A 15,756-nucleotide genomic window follows, 5' to 3' on the forward strand; every position below is an offset into this window, starting at 1 on the left:
TTTCCTCCCTACCATTCTCAAATTCAGAGCCTGATACCCAGGGAAGATGCCACAGGCACTTTATCATTGCAGAAAAGAAAAAACCAAGTTGCCACAAAACCTGAAGCCTCAGCCAAAGCTTCTACAGCCAGGCCCAATGTCCCACATGTCCCTCCAGCCTACCTAGAGTCAACCCTGCATCCTATGCTCTAAGCCCCAGAGCCTCAGACAACCTCCTTACCAAACCCAGCATGTAGGAGGGAGTGAGGGGGGTTTAAGCTCAAATGTAGAGGCCCAGAAAGTAGTGTGTCCTACCAAGGCCACATAGACTAGTGGCAGATTCTAGACTGGGGAGCAGGTTTTTTGACCCCCAGTACATTTGTCCAGCTAGCCATCCATCTATCCAGCCAGCCAGCCAGCCAGCCAGCCAACACATAGACTTAACCACACACCTAACAGGTGATAGGTCTAAGGAAAACCAGCAGTAGCTAGTACAAGGATCCAAAAAACAATGCACAGATGGTTTTTCCTGGCCTGCTCTCATCCTGCTCCTCCTGGAGCACTCTAAGCATATCTTTGTCATCTGCCCTGAGTGGAAACACCAACATCATGAGTACTCTAGAGCTACCTTCCAGCTTCCAGCTCCAGTCCCTTGATGTAACCCATCAGCTGGCAGAGCCAGCACAATGGGCTAACAAAGAAGCCAAGTCTCTCGAAACACATTCAGCCATGACACCAGTTCTCCAACACAAAGGGAGAAGGCACCGCAGGACTAGGGTGGGTCCCCAGCCTTACCTTCTAGGGCAGTGGTTCTCAACTGTTCTAATGCTGCAACTCGTGTTTTGGGGACCCCCAGCCACAAAATTATTGCTACTTCATAACTGTGATTTTGCTGTTATAAATTTTAATGTAAATATCTGTGTTTTCCAACAGTCTTAGGTGACCCTTGTGAAAAGGTTGTTCAACCCCCAGAAGGGCCATCATGATCCACAGATTGTGAGCCAATGTTCTAGAGGCTTCTAGATGATATAAGGATGAAGATAAAATGAGAAGGCTTTAAAGGCAGCCACAGCTGGTCCCACACCCCGACCCACATCTCCTTGGGGTGCCTTCAACCATCTGGACTCAGCTCAGCTCTAAAAGGGACTGCTGCAGTTCTTGCCCACAACTGTAGCCAACCACTGGGTTGCATTGAGAGGTGAGCCATGCTGGGAGCCACAGAAGGTAAAAGGCTGCATCAAAAGGGAAGCAGACCTAGATGCCCAATGGGGCTGTACCAGGTTTTAGGAGCAGCAGACAGTCCTGACCCGCCAGCCCCACCACATACCATAAGAAAGTTGCTACGGAGAAAGGGCACTTGTCTGCTTGCACACTACTGCCCACAGGAAGGGAGGACAATGGCTCTGAGATAGCTAGGTCACCCTGCCTGTTCATCAACAGCAAACTGACCCCAGCTTCCCTGAGACTTCTCTCTAATCTGACAATAACCCCTCAATGAAGTCTTCATCTGTAGAGCCCGGATAGCTGGGAAGGAAAACGAGCATCAGCCACCCACCCACCACTCGCTGTCCTCCTAGGCATCAGAGAGCTGCAGGCAGACTTCTCAGCACTTCACAGCACCCTGCCTGCAAACCTTCCCAGCTCCACAAGAGACCCAGGTGCCCCTGTCAGCCACTGGGAAAATCAGCCATAGAGCACAGCAGTGGGAAAGACACAAGTCCTAGTCACCACGAAGGGACAGTAAGTGAGTAGGTCAGGTGAATGGCACACCCTACCCCTCTCAGGAACACCAAATTGATCCTCCAGGCTGGGGCTCAGCCAATATACGCTGCTAACCTGATTCATCTAAAGAGCTTGGGATCTCTTTTATTTATTCTATCTGCTTTCAGACAGGGTCTCACTATGTACCCCAGGCTGACTTGGAACTCACTAAGTAGCCCAGGCTGGCCTTGCACTCACAAAGATCTGTCTGCCTCTGTGTCCTGGGTAATGGGATTAAAGGCGAGTGTCACCTAGCCCAGCTGTTTGTTTTTGAGACTCCATGAACGCTATCTGTGCTGGTTGGTTTTAGTTATCATTGACACAATCACATTGGAATCATACGAGGGACTATGGAGATCAGGTGGCCTGTGGAGGACTGTCTTGATTGCTTTAACTGAGGTGGGAAGACCTAGCTCACTGCGGGCGGCACCATCCTGTTGGTCTGGTCCGTGCAGTGGAGGAGAACAGAGAAGGCAAGCTGAGCACAAGCACACATGCACCCTGCCTCTGCTCCCAACTGTAGGTGTGGCCAGCTGAGCACAAGCACACATACACCCTGCCTCTGCTCCCAACTGTAGGTGTGACCAGCTGAGCACAAGCATGCATGCACCCTGCCTCTGCTCCCAACTGTAGGTGTGACCAGCTGAGCACAAGCATGCATGCACCCTGCCTCTGCTCCTGACTGTAGGTATGGCCAGCTGCTTCAGCTTCCTGCTCTTAACTTCCCTCCAACAGTGCTGGTGCTTGTGCCGGTGCCGTGTAACCTGGAGCTGTGAGGTGAAATAAACCCTTTCTCCTCTAAGTTGCTTTCCTCAGGCCATTTCCACAGCAACAGGAAACAAAACCAGGAAGCCATCCTCTTTCTTCTTCCAAGGCAATGTCTGCCAGCAGTCAGTCTGACTCCCAACACTACAGAAGCCTTAAGCCGCTAGCCAGTCCCTGTGACAGGCAACCGTCAACTTCCAGATTTATCACAAGGATTGAAGGGTCTGCCCTCCTTGGCACATTAGCAGGGCCAGACACCCCTCTTCTCTGTCAGGTACCATCAAAAAAAAAAAAAATAGCAGTCCCCTCTGATATTCTAATTAGGAGACTGTGATATTGGGAACCTCTCCCAGTCCATTTCCTCATCTGTAAAATGGCAGTGGGCTCTGCCTCTAACATCAGCAGGAACACTACAGCAATCCCTGGCTGGGAGGCCCAGCAGGAAAGCCACACTGCTGCCACACTTCTGTGGCACCTGGAGCAGATGAAATCAGCGAGTGTCCTTGGGGACTACGGCTGCCCATAAACATAGGCTTTCCCAGAACCACAAGCTACTGGCAAACCCTCACGATTATCACAGGCCAGTCTGAGAAGTGGCTAGGCCTAGGTGGGTCCTGTGTCTTCAACACCCCTTGCACAACACCCACATACAAGGTTCTACGCACTCAGCCTTCTGAGCTCAGCCCTGGGAGGCAGTGCGCTCTGAGAGTCTGGTTTCCTTTCAGTGAAGGTGCTGTGGAGTCCTGAGTTTCCCCTTTCTCTGTACTTCCGCCTTGGCTGCCTGGAAGCTCAGCGTGAGCCCAGGCCCCTTAGCTCCAGCTCCAGTCTCATGACTGACTTGGTTTTTGCCTTTAGGAATTTAGGGATTACCCTTCAGTTTGTCAGCAATGGGCTGTTGGGGCTTGGATTGTCAACTCCTCTGGGCTTTCACACAGCTATGTGAGGTTTAATTAGAAAATAAAAAGCAACAGCAACAAATAAAGTTTGCCCTCTAAGTCTATTGGCTGGTATTCATGGAATCAGCCAAGCTTTGGGTTGAAAATATGAGAAAAAAAAGAAAAACATGTCTGTAATGCTAATTTTTTCTTCCTTCCTTCCTTCCTTCTTCCTTTCTTTCTTTTTTTGTTTGTTCACCTGTCTGTCTGTTTGTCTGTCTGTCTTTCAAGACAGGATTCTCTATATAGCCCTGGCTGTCCTGGACTGGCTTTGTAGACCAGGCTGGCCTGTAACTCACAGAGATCCGCTGCCTCGGCCTCCTGAGTGCTGGGATTAAAGGTGTGTGCCACTACATCCTATGCTTTTTTTTTTTTAAAGATATATTTATTTACTATGTATGCAGTGTTCTGCCTACATGCTCACACACCAGAAGACAGCACCAGATCTTATGATGGATGGGTTAGGAATTGAACTCAGGATCCCTGGAAGAACAGCCAGTGCGCTTTCTGAGCCATTTCTCCAGACCCATGGTCATTTTTCTTATCATAGTTTCCTAACAATTACATCATAACAACACAGAATTTGCAGTGTTGGGGCTTGTGAGTTATCTAGAGACAGTAGGTTACACAAATATACCATCACAGATGAAACTTAACAAGATCTAGCGGACTGATTAGACCTCAGTCGAGCAGGATTTACTCTAGGAATGCAAGGATGCTTTAACAACAATTATTAATGTTCTATATCATCTTAATAAACTGCAGGGAGAAATAACTGAGTTGATTCAATGGTGCACCAAAGCCTCTACTAAGACCAGACAGCTCTGTGAGAGACATTTGACATGCATGGTACAGAACATGTCTGCATCACTGATGTCAATTCAGAATGATCTTATGTTGGGGGGCCACACTTGACCCTGTGATGGAGGGTCACACATGACCCTGTGATGGGGGCTACACATGACACTGTGATGGAGGGTCACACATGACCCTGTGATGGAAGGCCACACATGACCCTGTGATGGGGGCTACACATGACACTGTGATGGAGGCCACACATGACTCTGTGATGGAGGGCCACACTTGACCCTGTGATGGAGGTCACACACGACCCTATGTTGGAGGTCAAAGGTAAAAACATGAAGGAGGGGAACCCGGGGTTAGCACAGCAAAACTCACAGCTGAAAACTCAAAGTCGCAGGGTATAAAATCATGTGAAAACCTCAGAATATTGCTGAAAGAAAGGAAAGATGACAGAGAAATGGAAAGGCATCCATGTTCACTGACGGTGACCTAACCTTGATAAAACGTAACACCGCCCAGTGCGGTCCTCAGACACATTGACACACACTGACAACACAGGCTCGAAAATCTCCACCAAGTCCCAACAATATCTTCTTTTTTTTAATTTATATTTTTTATTAGGTATTTTCCTCATTTACATTTCAAATGCTATCCCAAAAGTCCCCCATATCCTCCCCACCATTCCCCTACCCACCCACTCCCACTTTTTGGCCCTGTCGTTCCCCTGTACTGGGACATATAAAGTTTGCAAGTCCAATGGGCCTCTCTTTCCAGTGATGGCCGACTAGGCCATCTTTTGATACATATGCAGTTAGAGCCAAGAGCTCCGGGGTACTGGTTAGTTCATAATGTTGTTGCACCTACAGGGTTGCAGATCTCTTTAGCTCCTTGGATACTTTCTCTAGCTCCTCCATTGGGGGCCCTGTGATCCATCCAATAGCTGACTGTGAGCATCCACTCCTGTGTTTGCTAGGCCCCGGCATAGTCTCACAAGAGACAGCTATATCTGGGTCCTTTCAGCAAAATCTTGCTAGTGTATGCAATGGTGTCAGCATTTGGAAGCTGATTATGGGATGGATCCCCGGATATGGCAGTCTCTAGATGGTTCATCCTTTCATCACAGCTCCAAACTTTGTCTCTGTAACTCCTTCCATGGCTGTTTTGTTCCCACCCAACAATATCTTCTATAGAAATGAAAAACTCAGCCTCTACTTCACAGGGATTGTCAAGGAGCCCCCAGCAACCCAAACAGCCTCAGAAAAGGCCTCACACTTTCTGAACTTGATCTCCACTAAAAGGTTGAGGATCCAGAAGTCTTATACTTTTAAAACATCCTACAAAGCTACACAAATCAGGACAAATGCAGTCTAGTAATGACACAGAACAAAGAAAGATGTGCTAAATAGCAAGCCCAGGAATCAACCTTCATACAGCAAGGATGTCAGAGTTGGGGTGTATAGTCTGCTCAACAAATGCAGTTTATAGAGCTAGACACAGGAAGAGAAAGAAGCCAGACTCTTACTTTACACAAACACTAATGGAACGTGGACGAAAGGCTGGACTTAGTGAAAACTGTATAAGGCCCAGAAGAAGCCATCAGGAGCAGCTTCATGACGCTGGACTTGGCAGTGACTTCACAGACATGGCATCAGATTATACATAGGCCCTGTGACCAGAAGTAAGCAGGCCCGTCCAACGCAAATGCTTCTGTGGAACAGAGGACACAGAGTGGCCTGTAGCCCAGGGACACGCCTGCCAATCACCACCACTTCCTGGCAGGCCCATTTCCAGATTTCACGACAAGATCCTAAAACTCAGCAGCAAAAGAAACTTTAACATCCCAACCAAGAGCAGCTAGGACGGAACTGACATGCCACCAGAGACAAACAAGTGTACGAACAAACAAGTCCTAAACACTAGGAGAGCTATGTCAGACTGGGGTCACCAAACACAATGCCACCAGGTACTGTTCAGGGGACACAAAGGGAGTGCTCACTGAAGCACAATTCATAAGAGGCAAGGTGGTACAGAAGCAGGCTATGTGTCCGTGACAAATGGGTGACACACATGGAGTCGCCCAGAACTGCTGGCTTCCAAAGAGAAAATGTCTGCAGTGTGACAGAGGACAAGCATGTGCCCTTAGGATGTTACACTGAGGGAGAGACGCCAGAAGCATAAAGAAGATATTGCAGACTCATTTATGTCAGGGACCAGGTACTGCCGGGACCCAGTACTGCTGGGGACCCTGACAAACAGATCCCAGAGTGGCCTTGGAGAAGGCGCTGCTAATCAGCGGGCTCAACTCCACTTCCTCAAGCCCAGTCAGCTCTGCAGCCTGCTGTCCACTGTGTAATACTAACCAACAGTAATGTATTCTACACGTAAAATGCTGTTACGAGGGCAGGTCTCATGTGATGTCTCTTCCTCCAGTATACAGACAAATGTTTAAAAACAAAACAAACAAACAAACAAACAACTTATATGGACTGGAGAGATGGCTCCATCAGTAAAGTGTTTGGTGTGCAAGCAATAGATGGGAACTGAGCTTCGGATCACAGCGCCCATATAAGAAAACTGAGTGTCGAGATGGACGCCTGTCATCCCGCCACTGGGGAGATGAAGCAGAAGGATCCCTGCGGCTTGCTGTCTAGTCAGACTAGAAGAACCAGTGAACTCCCTGTTTAGGAAAGACCTCAAAAACTAAGGTGTGTGTGTCAGGGGTAGGCTCAAGGAAGATACCTCAAGTTGACCTCTGGCCTTCATAAAACATAAACATACACCTACACATATGGCAAGAAAGTGAAACAAAACCAAAACAAACAAAGGCGGGCCTCCCCACATAGGGATGCAGGTGGGGACCCACCCTTGCCTTGCTGTCCCTAACCCTTCTTGCTGGAGGCTTGTCCCTAGCACAGCTGGTGTCCTTCCTCAGTATCTAGGAGATTCCCTGTTTCCTTGGAGACCTTGCTTGAGGGTACCTAATGGAGGATGTGACAGCAGCCTAAAGTCACTGGCTTCCTTCTTGGGCTTCAGCCAAGGAACCTGAGGCTCACTGTGGACCACAATGCCCTTGATTAGGCTAAGCAGCTCTCTTGAGGCCAGGCGGTGGGGCCTCTGGGCTCCACTGCTCTGGCCATTTGTGAATGGAATGGAGAATTGTGGGACTTGGGCCCTGTGTCAGGCACCGTTTCAGGCACAATGACAGAACAGAAATTGAGCAGTGAGGAGCCATCCCTGCCTCTGCCATGGACATTCTGGGATAACTTCGCCATTGGCACAACACAGTAGCACCCAGGTCACTCTAAAAGACACCCTGCTTTCCCAGACAGCATCCTCTCTGCTGCCCACGAGCCAACTGTGCATGTGAAGAACCGAAGCCAGTAACTGCGTAGGTCTGAGGGACCCAGAAATGAATGTTCTAATGTCTCCACCTTACTCCTGTTTCCCAACTCAATGACGACCCGGGAGAACTGGCCAGTTAAGTGGCAGCAGCAAGTTCTAAGTGTGCAGGTCTTCCACATGATGTGTCACTCCAGCCCAGCTTCCAGGCTGGCTAGCCAGGCAAGCTTCAGTGTCCCCTTCCATGACACCTAACGCAGCTGGAGTGCTTCTCTGATGCCATTCCCTGAGCAAAGGCTCTGCATGGACCGTCACACTCGCTCTTCAGGAGATACTCTGAAAGATGCTGGCATCTCAGTTAGGGGTGATGCTCACTGTAGCATGGACCCAGAACACATGGCTGACACATGGTAGGTATGTGCTGATAAATGCCACCTGGTGTGATCAGGATTAGGTGATATTTTATTCCCATTTAGATACAAGGACCTATGTCTCAGTCAGGTCATGCAATAGAAAGTGGCAGAGCCAGAACCAGAATTGGGGTGAGGTAGGTTCTGTGAGAGTGTAGAGAGCCCCCATCCCCATCCCATCTCACAGAGGAAGCCACAGGAAGCTTGAGTCACAGGCCCTGCGTCAGTGAGAATGGGCCCCTCGGCCTCCTGGCTCTAACCCTTGGGCCCTTCCATTCCATGAATGGACTGAGCAGGCTGCTCACCCAGAGATAAGGGACCAGGATGTCCCAGACCAGATAAGCATGGCCTGGCCACACCAGGGCTTAGACATTAACTTTTACAGCCCCCAAACAGCCTCACCAGGCAATACCAGAGCTGTAACCATCCCCCAGAGACAACTGAGTCACACATAGTCCAGAGGTGAGCCAACACCCTGCTGACCTTCAGGACTCTGGGCCTCAATTCTCCACCCCTGGCCTTTCCTGAGACCACTACCATATACTGACCAGGAACAAGAGCTCAGGTGACCTATACATGAGAAACTCCTGAGCACACACAGCAAGGGAACACGGACACAGCCCCATAAAGGGCCACTGTCCTGCCCTAACCCTTCCCCTACCTGGGCCTCTGTTTCCCCATCTGGAAAACGAGGTTCTCAAAATCTGTATGACTTTTGTGGTATCAGCATTTTAGGTCTCCGTGTGACTGTAGTCACTTTTTCACAGAACAAGCACGTTTGTGTTTGGGGAAGGATGGTGGTCAGAGTCTGGCCTCATACAATTGTCCATCAGTCTGGGAATCTGGCCAGGACCCAACAGATAGAAATCTACCAATGCCAGAGTCCCTGACTGAATGGTGTCGTGTCCACACAGAACCCACACATCCTCCCACACATCTGGAAGATTCTAGAAGGGTGACAGCGGCTAACTCAATGGGAATGCTAAGTGGATGCTTGCTCTCTTGTATCACTTAGGCAACACTGCCAAGGAAAGATGCCTCTGTGTTTTCAGTACCGATGATGGTGAACCCACAAGCAGAGAGGACTCTAGCTGCACATGACCAACAAGTGTTCGTTAAATGACTTTGAGATGTTCAGAAACTAGGGCAGATTCACTGTGCTAATAAGCATTCTATAAATATTCCTTGAGCCACAAGCAGCCTATTATACAGATGAGAATATAGAGGCTTGACAGGGCTGCCCCAAAGCTACTCAGCACAGACGTGAAGAAGAAGGAATAAACTTAAGCTGGCGGTGACGAGCGACAACCGAACCACCCTGCGGCCAGCCACCTTTCCGCTCTGGATTCATTTCTCTTTGAGGAAGCAGGGATAGTGTCTGCAGCTAGTCCCCAGGTCAAGAGCTGGGGGCCTTCAGGCTCTAACGCAGTGCAGAAGACGGAAGCTTCTGGTTAGTCAACCAAAGCCTGAAAGAGGAAGTCATGAAGGCAGACTTTAAAAAAAGCCTAGTCTGTCAGCTGCCTGTCCCTGTAGGTGGAGTCCCTAGACCTCCCCACCTCTGAGTATCAGCCAAACAATGTGGCCATTGAGTGGGGTGTCCACACCCACGAGGCCTCCTAGGTCCAGCCTTGTTCCTCCGTGCCAGTTCCACCCACTACCTTGCAGCAAGCCTGGGTTAGGAATCCAGCTTTCCCTGGTCCTGGCAGCCTTGGAATGAGGCTTGAATCAGAGGCAATAACCTGGGTCCTTGAATGAATTGCAGGGGTGGAGGTGACAGTTCTGACTGCTGTTCTGGCCCCAGCCACCCTCTACTCCATGTCCATACCCAAAGATGCTTGCCCAGGCCCAAGGCATCTCTCAGAAGGGACTGAGGTTACTCTGTGGCAGGCATGCTTCACTCCTAGTCAGTCTACCCTAATTACTAGGGATTCGGGCTTCAGGCTCAGAGTCCCCTGGGCTGCATTCCTGGCCACCGTGCAAGAAATGTTAAAGTCAGAGCTGGGTTCAGGTTCTCTAGGGAGGGTCAAAGAATCAATTTCGAGAGGGACAACTCAGTCTGGCTAGCTGGCTGGCTGCTACCATTTCATAAGACTAGCTAGGAACAGCACTGAGCCCAGAAGGGAATAAACCAGGGCTATTTCCAATCATGGCCACAAGGACTCAGGATGAGGACTTGGAACACTTTAGACAGGGCACACAGGACAAGAGCCACATCAATGGTGTAGGAGGCTCCTCCTCAGAGCTTGCATTCCCTCCCATATAACTTACTGAAGGCTTCATAGCAGTGAATCCCTGAGAGGCAGGCAGGGTTGGAGCCAGAGATGGATGGTGAGATGGGACAGTGGGTATAACAAACAGATAGCACTTGACAACTCATAGAGCCAGAGAGATATGCAATGTCAGGGTCCCGAGTCCCACCAGTGAACAAGGGGGTTGTGGGGACACAGTCTTTCTACATTCCCAGGGCCACCTCCTTCCCATAGCACAGCCTCATGGAGCCAATGCATCTACTTGGCCAGGATATGCCCGGGCTTCATGGAGTGTACCAGTCTGCTCATCTCAGAAACTGCAACTTCATCCATCAGTCTGGATAACTGTAGAGCCTGCCTCCCGGTCACAGTCAAACAGGTGACACAGGGGACCAGTGTTTGGTAAATGGACCAAATACAGATACAGCTAGTAACACCCAAGTGACATCCTCACAGGACACTTGAGAGACTAGACCAGCTCTGAGCCTGTGTTCCCAGCACCTAAAACTTCCTGGCACGCTGCAGCTAATTCAGTGTATGAACGAATGACCACTGAATGAATAATGTCTCCGCCTGCTCCAGGGGGGTGGCATCAATCCCATGAGACTGGCCTATGGAATGCCATAACCACATAAGCATTTTTACAACGGGGCAGAGGTCACAAGAGTCACAGGGTAAGGGTTCTCATGGGGACAGCCCTGTTGAGTCCTCCTGAGAGGGCAACAGGGGAGTGGCCAGCAAAAAGGGGAAGCCCCAAAACACAAGAGAGCAGAATCAATTGCCTGGCTTTCTGCTGTGGGCTGTAATTATGAGTCCTTGTCAGGGCCACCGGGAGCCCTGGTGGACTGAGGGCAGACCCGCTGGGCAGGGGAAAGGTTAGAACCACCGTTCTCTGAGCCAAGTCAGGAGGTTCTGCATTTGCAGTCTTGGGAAGACTCATGCTCATTCAGAGAGGTGGGACAACCAGGCTCACCCTTCTAGGGGAAGCTGCACACTCCAAAGTCAACACAATCCTTCTAGAAAGCAGGGAGAAGGGCAGTGCACAAGGGCCCACTTCCTTTCACTACACCTTGATTGTTTGAGCGTCTCCAGTCTTTTGCGGTGTTTCCCTTGGGATGAAGTCCCAGCACGTGAGTCCTCAGGGGACAAAACCTATTCCAAACCATAGCACCCTCGCTGAGCCTCCGGAGTCCTCTGTATAAAATGGGGCTGACATAGGAAATGCACCTGCCTCAGAGGTGAGAGGGGTCTGTGTAAGCACAGAACTTGGGTGGGAGGGGAGGGAGACCGACCTTAATGGTGAGCAGAAGTTAGTGACTGTCAGGGAGCCCTCAGAACCCATGCCCAGGGCCCTCACACCCCTGAGAAGGATGGCCCTGGATGTTCAGATGACTAGGGATCCAGAATTAAGAATTACAATAATAGAGCCGGGCAGTGGTGACACACACCTTTAACCTTGGCCCTCAGGGGGCAGAGGCAGGTGGATCTGTGTGAGTTCAAGTTCAACTTGGTCTACAGAGTGAGTTTGAGGATAGCCAGGGGATACATAGAAAGCCTGTGTGAAAACACAGAATAAAACAGATCCCAAGCTCCATAGAAAAAAACTAAAGAAAAAAAAACTCCGAATTATAATAATAGGAGGGGCAGGCTCACTCAACAGGAAAAGGGGTGAGCTCAAAGGGGTAGCCCAGCTGCCCTGGGGGGCTGGGGGGAGTCACTTGTTGCCAGGTCATTGAGTCTGGAGAAGGAAGTAGAGACCTTGAGGCTAGGGGTTGGGGGTAGGGGGTGCTTGTCTTTAGGCCTGAGTACTGGGAGATCCCCAGGTCTCCTGATTCCAACCCAGCATGCCTTGGGTCATGTGGAGCATCTGTCCCTTTAGCAGACTTACATTGGGGACTACTAGGCACTATGACATTCTAGGTTATCACGTTTCAGACAGTTATCAGACAGTTGTTATCACTCTGTGTTTAGAACATTCAAAGTCTTCTACTAGTGACTCTGAACCGTGTGTGGGTACACTCACACATGTACCCCCAACACATGGATGCCCAACATGCTCAGAAAGCCCATATGGGGCTGTCCACAGCCCCATAGGAACTCCCTGAGGCAAGGCTCCTGGATTCCTGCATCCAGGCCTGAGGAGCAAGCCCTGTGGGAGGAAGGGAGGAAATGGCTCCTGATATTCTCTTGTGGAAATGTGTCCTCTTAGTCTCCTTTATGTGCCTTGGCTTTGGTATAAATAAATAAATAAATAAATAAATAAATAAATAAATAAATAATAAATGGTGGTTTGAAAAATATTTCATTCGCCCCACCCCCACCTCCATTCCACCCTATGAGAATCTGTGCAGGAACAGCCTCAGTGCACAGAGGGGTCCTGAGGTCAGTGGCCAACTGAGGGCACTTATCAGGCCAAGCTAAGGGTATCTGTGGCCCACATAGCCTGAGGCTACCAGTCCGTGCCCTCGTTCCACAGAGAGTTCTCTTCACACCACAGCAGCAATGGGCTGTGGGTAGGAGGGACTGTTGGCTCTCAGCCAAGGTCATGTCCAAAGACACTAGAGACATCTAGATACAACGTGGGATGCTCTTGTCTTAGATGGAAGGTGTCCCAAGACTGCTGGACAGAGGTGAGGGATGGAGCCAAGCATCCTACCATACTCAGGACAGCTCAGCAAGGCTCATGTGCTCCCAACAATCCCAATGCTGAGAATCAGAAACCAGGATGCAGACTAAACAGCCTCAAATACTCAGGCCCTCCTCTGGAGCCACACAGGAAGTTGTGGGTGGGTGCCTTCCAACAGCCAGTGTCCCTCTTCCCATGTGGATGCCTGTGGCAGCTTCACCACGAGGGGACTCCGCAGGATCCATAATGAGCAGTGAGAAGTGGGTTCCAGGCTGGGAGATAGTACCAAGCTCAGGCTCTGTCTGTCCACCCCACAGTGACACCAGCAGGTCACTCTGGTCCTTCGCCATCCCAGAACTCAAAGAGAGACACCCTACAGATCTGGTGCAACTTGATCTGGCCAAACGTCCTTACCACAAGACCAGCCCACATGGGTGGAAGTGTCACACTGCACTGACTTCACATCATCCTTCCTCAGCATTTGCTTGCCCTCCCAGGGGACCTTCACTGAGGCAGGACCCAGACTGAGGCTTCATAAGGGCAAAGGGCTCAGCCACAAGGGACATCTTTGTTTTATTTCTATGGCAACGGATACAATTTTCCATTTGAGATGCTGATTCAAAAGCGTCTTTGGTGGTGATGAGGGGGGCGGCTTGAGACAGGCTCTCTCTCTCTCTCTCTCTCTCTCTCTCTCTCTCTCTCTCTCTCTCTCTCTCTCTCTCTCTCTCTCCACCAGGCTGGCCTCGAACTCACAGAGATCCACTGCCTCTGCCCCCCAAGTTCTGGGATTAAAGATATGTGCCACCACACTCCCTTCTTTTTAAATAAGTGTATCTAATGCCTAAAAGGAGAGATACCTTTTTATTTTACGTTGCAAGCATTCACACTGGGAAGATTGAGATATCCGCCATGCAAGCGAGAGGACGTGCTGGCGCTCATAAAGAGCTGGGTACAGTGGTACATGCATCAGTAATTCCAATGCAGGAGGATGAGTTGGGTGCATGTGTTCGTGCATGCGTAGATCCCTGTAGCTCAGAGTCCAGTCCAACTGAGTCAATGAAATCCAGGCTCGGTGTAAAAAAAAAGTCACCTCAAAATTCAGTGCTTGAGGAAGATACACAGTACTGACTTCTGGCCTCCACACATGCGTGTATGCATCGTGGAATGAATGGGACTACCTACTTAGCTGTCCTGCCTGCCATGCCACGAGACTACCTGGCTCGTGGCTGAATTCCCGGCCCCTAGCACAGGCACTTGAGCACAAAGCAGTCCCATTCATTTCTGTCTCTGCTAGACTCCAGCTGAGGTAGCTTTAGCTCCCTGCCTCAGCAGCTCCCTGCCTCAGGGCCTTTGACCTTCCTGCGGTTGCTACTTCAGTTTTGCTACAAACTTGCAGAGATCTGCTTCCTTCTAGCCTTCTGGGATCAGCTTAAATGTCCTGGCCCTCCTGAGAGGGAGCTTTTCTCCCCTATTCTATTACAGGCCACTGCTCCTGACCCCACCCAAGAAGGGCTGACTGCAGCACTTCTCCACTAGATTTGCTAAAGCTCGCTTCCCACTTGCTCTGGTCCTCCCACACACATCTGCGTTTGGACTGTGTTTCTGCTCACAGTCTCTGAGCTCAGGGAGAACAGAGACCTGCCAGATTGTGTTAGTGACACCACACAGCCCCTGATACTGACCCATATGTAGTGGGAGGATTTACACAACAGAAATGGACATTAGTTAGAAGCCAGAGTCCCCTCCTGGGAACCTCTGTGGGCATTCTAGAGCACAGCGTCCCTCCCACTATTTCATGTGGGCATGTTGGAAGAGAGACCCAGTCTCACAGAGACTGCCATCTGGGTTAGGGGTGAAGTGAGCTGGGACAATCACGGGGCCAAGGCTACATGGGGACAGCCCAGAGTAGATGACCTGGGAGGCCTGGGAGGCCTGTCAATACAGTAGCCACTCAGGGAGGAAACTGACTGTCAGCCATTGTACTCCGAGCTAAGTTAAATGCTTGAATCCACTCAGCTTGGCCACGGAGCTCACGGGAGAATGCAAGCTCACGTGGGGATGCGAGTCTTATAGGAATGTTGTAACATCTGACTGGATAAACAGCTTCCAACAAAAGTTCAGATGTTCTTAAGTTTTAAAAAATATGTTGCAAAGGGGCTGGAGAGATGGCTCAGTGGCTAAGAGCACCGGCTGCTCTTCCAGAGGACCCAGGTTCAATTCCCAGCACCCAGATGGCAGCTCTCAACTGTCTGTAACTCCTGTTCCAGAGGATCCAACACCTTCACACAGGCATGCATGCACGCAAAACACCAGTGCACAGAAAATTAAAAAATCATTTTTTAAACATTTTTTAAGATTTATTTATTTATTTATTAAATGTAAGTATACTGTAGCTGTCTTCAGACTCTCCAAAAGAGGGAGTCAGATCTCATTACAGGTAGTTGTAAGCCACCATGTGGTTGCTGGGGTTTGAACTCAGGACCTTCAGAAGAGCAGTCAGTGCTCTTAACCGCTGAGCCATCTCTCTAGCCCTAAGAAAAATCATTTTTAAAGAAGTGCTATAATACCCAGACAGTGGTGGCGCACGCCTTTAATCCCAGTACTCGGGAAGCAGAGGCAGGTGAATCTCTGTGAGTTGGAGGCCGCCTGGTCTACAGAACGGGTTCTAGGACAGCCAAGGCTACACAGAGAAACCCTATTTCACACAAACAAACAAACCCGCTATAAGGAATGGACACACAGGAGATTTGTGAAGGGAGAATAAAAAAGTAAAAATGTTTCGATAGATAATAACTTCTATATAGATCGTATGTCAAAATGACCTCTTACACACACTAGGTCAGACACATTCTTATCTAAGGAGGATTCCCCCAGCCTCACCTGCCTTT

At 49.8% G+C, this 15,756-nt stretch overlaps 1 protein-coding gene across 1 annotated transcript in view; it reads right to left on the reverse strand.

Moving 5' to 3' along the window:
- Stk10 (serine/threonine kinase 10) overlaps positions 1–15,756 on the reverse strand; it is a 93,098-nt gene that overhangs the window by 51,773 nt on the left and 25,569 nt on the right. The window lies entirely within an intron of this gene.

The sequence above is a fragment of the Mus caroli genome, unplaced genomic scaffold (assembly GCF_978045245.1).
Source record: "Mus caroli unplaced genomic scaffold, Mus_caroli_1 scaffold_13, whole genome shotgun sequence".
NCBI classification, from domain to species: domain Eukaryota; kingdom Metazoa; phylum Chordata; class Mammalia; order Rodentia; family Muridae; genus Mus; species Mus caroli.